The 7,780-nt window shown below is 27.7% G+C and overlaps 1 long non-coding RNA gene across 1 annotated transcript in view; it reads right to left on the bottom strand.

The window, feature by feature from the left end:
* The window catches only part of LOC136795431 (uncharacterized), a 25,482-nt gene extending 18,118 nt beyond the window's left edge, over positions 1-7,364 (bottom strand). The window contains exon 1 of the long non-coding RNA XR_010843034.1: positions 7,243-7,364. This is a non-coding gene — a long non-coding RNA (uncharacterized lncRNA). The remainder of the gene's footprint in view (positions 1-7,242) is intronic.
* Positions 7,365-7,780: the final 416 nt, after the last annotated feature.

The raw sequence follows: 7,780 nt of genomic DNA, 5'->3' as shown, positions 1-7,780 counted from the left end.
AAATAGTGATTCTAGTTATTAATAGTAATACATGCATCAACTATATAAAGAAAATATAAAAGTAAATAGGTAAGAAGGCTTAGCTGTTGATGACAGTCTTGAGCAGAAATGTGGCAAACAATAGGTCTATTGTTTCTCGTCAAAGGGACACCGCGATCCTCACTGTACGAAGTCTAAGAGAGAACTGATATTAAATTTTTAATTATTAATCATCAACAAAAATTATTGCTGTAAAAATCGTTTATACCAGCATTAAACCCATATTATTTATAATGAAATAAATTTATAACAATTGTATTCTAATTATATTCTAAATTTTTTAAATTGGCCATTGGCAATATTAGAAAATTTTCCTCTTCTCTCCATTACTATTATTAAAATCTATAGTATTTTAATATCTGCAGCTATTGGAAGTATTTGTTATTATTTATCTAACAATTTTCGTTCCCTCAACTTTTTTGTCATATCATTTTTTTTCTACGTAAATAATACAAATTATTATTATGTTGATGGCTTACTTCACAGTGGTTCTAAGTACATTTTAACTAAGATGCAATTAGAAGATCTTTTAGAAAGATACAATTAAAAGTTTTCTCTTTTAGGAAAATTACATCTATCTAATTAATTTTTACGTAAAATCATGACATTGAAAATTATAATTTTCCTAAAATAAAGAATCTTTTACTGTATGTTTCGTTAAGTTGGTGAAAGGGTACTTAGTTTCACTGTAAAGTACGCTATAGATATACAAGATTTCGTTTTAAAAAATCATATATTATTGCTAAAATTATGTAAACTAGGAGGATTTTTCACCGGATTTTTTTTAACTGAATTAGAAAAAAAAAAAAAAAAAAAAAAAAATTATATCATATTGCTTTATTTTCTGAAAATCATTATGTGGACTCAAAATTTTTCTTATATCAATCTAGAACTAAGTTCACAATTATACTTCTATTATTTTTCTGTCTATCTAGTGGATTTATTAACTTTTTTGTTTGCAAAATGAAGAGGTGCTGTTTCTTATTTGTTCAATTTGATTAGGTGTTCAGAATAAGTTATATTTAAATTTCTTGAGTCTGTTTTGTAGTTTATAGTGTAATTTTGTAAGTATTTCTTAGTAATTCTAATAATTTATTACTTATAATTAATTAACTAGTCCAAGGCCATGATTCATATTAAAGCCTCTATTTATACTTTAAAAAATTTAAATAGATTTAAACTGTTAAGGTGGGTTGGTTTGATGTTTGTAAGAATTTCTGGCTTAAAAAATAGTCTTTATTGAGAACCTGAAAGAAATTTAATATGGTTACTGAATTGCCTGGATACAGTTATTACTATTACTAATTGCCCAATAATGTTGTGACAGATTGTAATATTTATCGATAAATAAAAAGTAATTAAAAAAAATATTAAATAATAACTTTTAATTTTAAGAATAATCTAATAACCTAAAGCCCTAAATGGTTATTAAGTAGTGGCATCTTTAACTTCTTCTCCTCATAGACTAACTTTAATTTAACTTTAACCATATAGGATTTCATGACAAATCTTCACGGTCATTGGTTTAATAAAAAAAAAATTAAAACTAATCAAGACCACCAGGGCCCTGTTTCATAATAAAGTACAAACTAATACTATTAGTCTTGTCAATTTAACTTAATACAATTAAACCGACTTGTACAATAGTAACTTGTACTTTAGTACTTTTTAACTTCTGTAATATGACTAATAGTCCTCCCTACGAAGAAAAAAATAAGTATTAGTGTAATTACCACGTTGTTTCTATACTTGTATTTTGAACTAATAATATTAGCTTTCATTACGAAAGAGGGCCCAGGTAGTACTTACTTCTTTTAATTTTGAGTAAACAGTATGTTAGTACTTAGTACAAACAGCAATCAAGTATACACGTTTTCTACAATTATGATTACTTTTGTAATCAATTACATCAAAATTTTATCTTTTCTTACTCCATCTATTTTTTTCTTTTGATATGCTTTTCTTTTCATCACATTTTATGCACTCATTTCATACTCTCCTACTGCAATTAAATAACTTTTAAGGAGCTGCTGTTATTTTGTTTATTTTATAAACTTTCTCTGCTGAGAATCTACTACGTTTTGTCCGTCACGTTCCTAATAAAAATGCTGAGATATACTCAAAAGACTAAATGGTTGCTTTTTTGTTTTAGTATCGATTAAGTGTACTCCTATTCAAACTGGTTTGTGTACGAATTGTCTATGAAAGGTTTTGTTGAATACAGATTACTTTACTTTTACTCACTTTGACATGTTTTGAGTATAAGTATCGTACTCTATACTCAAACATTTTGAGAACAAGTAATCGTGCTCAGCTACTCAGTTACTCATGTAAAATTTAGCCAATTCTGATGGGCATTAAGTAATCACGATGGTATCAAAACTAACGATCAAATATTTTATTATGGGTATAGACGTTAAACTCAATAAACTGAAAATAATATTCATTGTACTGGGAATGAACAGAATTAAAAAAAAATTGGACAATCTAGCTTTTAATTTTTAATATTGCCTAAGTAAAGCAGATTTAGTACATTTTATATTTAGAATAGATTTTTTTTTCAATCTAGATATTTTTAAATATTAGAAATAATTTAATTTAAATTTCACATGAGCACTCATATACTTTGTACTAGCAAATTTTAAGTAAATTATATTTGAACACGGAAAGAATCGATAGCAAGATAACAACAATTACATAGTATTAGGTTACATTATTTACAAGATAATTCTCTCCAAAATAATATATCTGTCCAAAAATATTCAAGATTATTTTTCTTCATTTGTTATTACATGATTATTATGCTACTTCTAGAACTTTTAGAATTCTCAGAAATATACTCAGGGATAAAAAAAATTGAATCTGAAGTATTAATGGTCTCTTGTGAATAAAGATACCATTATTTCCATTTGCCGGAAAAATATGGTAATTTTAGTTAATATTCTGTAATAGTTTAGATACTATTAACGTTTTAATAATTTCTTGAAATAAAAAAAGTCATTATAATTAATCTTTTATGGGAACCATTGCTGACAAGAGTTGAAATAGCACCTGGGAACCGATAGTTTAAAATCGATTGCTGAGTAGACTCGATGCTATGCAACCTATTAGTACCACAGGCTCATTATCAACTCAAAGGAAGCTTTGCCCAAAGCTAATGAACCTCGGGCCTTTTGAAAACATTACTTGATGAACGCCTAATTTCAATTGGCTGGAATTTTCTTTCGCGGATTGGGTGCTTTAGAACAATTAAAAGGTAATTTTAATTTTACAATAACATATATTGGCCAAAAACAGTGTGACTACACTTAATTATAACTTATATTAAAATTGTATATAAATAATTTTAGATACAGAGATAAAAAAAAAAAAATTAAAAATAAACAAAAACTAACTGACTAAAAAAAAAGGAAATTACAAATTATTTGTATTGTTATAGTATTGGATTAGATTTGTAAAGTAAAAGGTATTTAAATATTTGGGTTTTAAGCAAGGGTAGGGTTGGTTCTTGACTTATGCTAGTAGTAGTAAGTAGTAAGTTGTTAAATATGTTATTTGTTAATGTATTCGAAGTATACATATAGAGTAGTATAAATATAGATCTTACTGTAGATGGTGGTTACTTTCTTTTTTTTAGTTACTTTATATCAACTTTACCAGCTCTGGCATAATCTGCAGAGAGACCACAGTAGAGACAGTACCTCTGGCTACGGTAATTAAAAACTTCGGATAACGTACATTAAAAAAATGTTAAATGTTCACCTATTCAAAAAACAGTAGCGATTTGTTGAAAAAATTTTTTTTTAAGTTTAAGTACTATATTATTTTGGAGAACACATGGAATAAATAATTTTTACTTAATTATCTTTTTCTTTTTTTTTGTTTATTTATTTTTGCAATGTTAGTTAAGAATTGGCATTCAAAACTAATGCCCATAAGAAAAAAAAACCCTAAATCTTAAATAAATAACGTGGATAGGGTTGTTTCAATTCATATTTTGATATAACTTTTATCTTATATCATAATTATTATTGGATATCGAAATTTTTGAAATGAATAATAATATCATTAAATTAGCCGTGCTAATAAAATAGCCTTCATAGTACACGATTTATTGTTATTAATCGTTTGGGGCTTCACAAATTCACAAACAATTTAATTCCTCTCGTATCCAATCCGAGTTTTACAAGTTATAAAGTTACAATCCAAAATCCTTAATGCTTCTTACTTTGTCAATTTATCCATCAGAATCTCATTGTTCCATATGTTTTTGGATTGCCCAGAAACAGATAGTAGTTCCTAACCTGACTTATCCTTCAAATAATAATCCTTCTAGACGTCTGAAAAGAATAGCCTCGAGATCTTTTCTAGAAATGTTATTGGAGTTCTATCAGTATTTTCAACATGTCTGTAGCATGGCATTGTATAACTAACACGAAATTTACTTTAGTAAATATTTAAATATAGTTGTAATAATAATTAATTTTTGAAAAATTGTTTTTAATCGATGAAGTTTTAATATGCTTTTTGAGACATATGAAATGATTCCAGATCAAAAATTACCCAAAATAAAGATAATAGTTTATTATTAGTGTCAAAACATCAAGAGTTTACTTCGAAAATTCATAGCTATACAGTATTTTCCAAAATTATTCAATTTTATTCGTTTATTTTGTTTTGGATATCACGTTTTTTTTTGTAGTTTCATTACATCAAAATCAGCATTACCTGGATGAAAAGACATTTTTTTAGTGAACGAGAAAGTATAAAAATACATAAAGGAATTTTATCAGAACAAAATTCTGTAATTGCAATATTGTTTCCCATATTTCAAAACGTGATAACTTTTCTTGGTTTTGAAGATTGATTTAAGAAAATTTGTTACGAATAAGAAAAAAACACTTTGTGTTAGGCTTTGTGGCTATCAGGTTTATAGAAAAAGGATTTTATGCCCAGATAAATTCGTAGGAAAAAGTGTAATGAAGCCAAAAATAATAGTTCAACATTTATTATGTTTAGTATATATTATAATATAATGTACTATATGAGTAGGCAGTGAGAATATAGGTGATGAAAATTTTTTAATTTTGAAACTGATGGTCATTTTGCCCTCTAGCTTAGGGGTTCCGTATAAAGGTAAGGTTTTTTTATCTATGCAAAACTTAACTCAACTTCCTGTGACAAATTATTTGGGCACAAAATTTATAATTTATTATTTGATCGTTCAGCAGCAATAATTTACGAATTAAATTTTTTTATACACCTTTGGTTCGTGAAAATCTTGATTATATTGGATCATAAAGTTCTTTACGATCTAGATTTGATTATCATCGTTTACCATTTTTTCTTGCCACGACAGCCATACCGAAGTTTTCCCATTGAGGATGCCCAGCCCTGAGGCCAGTATAGACCAGGATTCTGCTTTATTTTCAAAGCTACAGCTGGCCTCTCCTTTTGCATATTATTGCTCTGCTCGGTATAACCCGAGGATATTACTCTGAGTTCTGGTTGCTGACATTGGAAAATATTGTTTCAGTTATTATTATTCATATAGGAGGGCCCTTTTCTCTATAATATACACAGATATAGTATATTACATATATGTTATGGAAACAATGTACTCATGACATTTACTAGCGGCAAGTTCGTTTACCTTTATTATTCTATTTGTGTTAGCGACTACAAGAACATTTTGAGTCCGTTTGTGAAGAATGTGCTGGTCTAGGTATTTACGGGGAAAATATTATCTGATGATTACATCCTCCTGCCCAAATTATTTTTCTATTTTTTATTTATTTATTGATTTTATTATAATTTTTTTTTTACTTTTATCATCCCATAGGCGTTGATGACCAGAGGGTTTTACGCCTTTAAGCAACAATCAACAACAACAACATCCTCCTGCCCTTCTTGTCAACTCCCTACTTAGAGTATGCCACCTAGAACTAATTAGAGTAAGAATGTCACGATTCATTTAACTAGATCAACACGAATATTATCTAATTGACGCGGATTATAATGGAACTCATATCACTCTTAAAGACTCCCACTCTAATGTTCTTGGCCATTACAGCCTCCGTGAAGGTCATAGTTCTTCTTTTAGGTCGAATTCGTGCACACGGATATCATTAATTTCTTATATAACAGATTTTTTTTTTTGTAAGAAATGAAAATATGTACAATTCTCCAAAAATAGAAGTTACATATATTTCACACATATTTACTTTGAATTTCGGTAATGTATTTTAGACTATGTGAAAATTTAGCGTAATATCTCTCAAGACTATTCATTACTCCTTTTTATTTTTCGTTTATTTAATTTTTGCATTTAAATGTTTATCCCCACTTGTACCAGAACAATAGCATCATAAGCAATATTCAGTAGAACTCCTTTGGTACAAAGCGCATCCAGAATGAACGAAGTAAAGCTATTGTATATTTTGCCATCAGAAATTTTATCTCAACTAAAACATATTTTCTTTGCCTTATATTGGCAATTTTTGCACTAGAAATCAGTCATTTTGTCCAAATAAGATAACACCGTGTGTGCAGGTAGTTAGTTCCTCTGAATGTTTTTATTGCGAGGGGCGAATTGCACACCCGGTGTGCAATATGAAATAAAATAAAAACACATTATTAAATTGAACAGAATTTATTTCAAAAATAGCTAGGCAATTTGAAATCTTTATTTTAGGTTCAGTAATGAAGAAAAGAATATAATTATTGATAAAATGAATAAAAATAATAATAAAATAATATAAACCTAAATAAACATGAATTTTAAAGAAGCAGTACATGATAATGAATTTTCCCTTACTTTTGTTGGATAGAATGATAACCCTCGAAATAATCGCAAAAAATTGAAACCAACCTGAAATTTTATTTTTTACACAGAGATAATTTATGTTTAAAACCAGTCTTGTTCTAACGGCCGCTTCTTCCATACTGACTGATAATTGCAATTCAAGATCATAGCACACACGATGTGCAATTGGTCTTGAATGGATAATGAAACATTTTTCTGCTCCCAACAAAGTGGAGTAAAAGAAGAAAAAGGCCACTGACGTTGTGAACAGAATGTATGTAGAACTTAATCTGCGTTTTATGTTTGTTCTATCAAAAACAAATTTTTGTTTCTTTGTTAAGTGTGAATATGAATGTCATACGGATGTAAAAAATAAATCAATAAGCTATTAATACTACCTGGAATAATTTATTGGCACAACATGCTTTTGATAGTAGTATAGCAGGTATAGTTCATGTAACAGTAACCTAAATGACCATCGATTCTCGGCGCTCCCTCCTTGCTTTCAATTTTCAAAGCTATAAAAAAAAACTTTTTAAAATATAAATTTTTCTGCATGGTATTTAGTATACTAATCTATATTAATTTATATTTTCTGTTCTGTCCGTTGCCATGTAATAATAACAATGGCTTTATATGTTTCAACCTAAAGACAAGAATTAAAATATAAATAATTGAAATGTAGAAAGATCAGATGGTGAGACAAAATATTTAATTTTATTGTCTCGTTTGAAAGAAAACGACATTTCTTCAACTACGCAGTTGTTAAATGACATTTTAAAATACATAATTAACTAGCCTCAAACAATAATTTAAATATAAAATATGTTTATAAGCTTATTCTTTATAAAATAATTGTTAATAAACTTATAAGTTGTTACAATCTAAACAAAAAATGTAATATGAAAGATCAGGTGGGAAAAAAAAAATATTTAA

This window comes from Halyomorpha halys, unplaced genomic scaffold (assembly GCF_000696795.3).
Source record: "Halyomorpha halys isolate HHAL.00 unplaced genomic scaffold, Hhal_1.1 Scaffold798.1, whole genome shotgun sequence".
NCBI lineage: Eukaryota > Metazoa > Arthropoda > Insecta > Hemiptera > Pentatomidae > Halyomorpha > Halyomorpha halys.
Note: the sequence above shows the minus strand (reverse complement) of the source record. Positions and strands in the feature narration are given on the sequence as shown.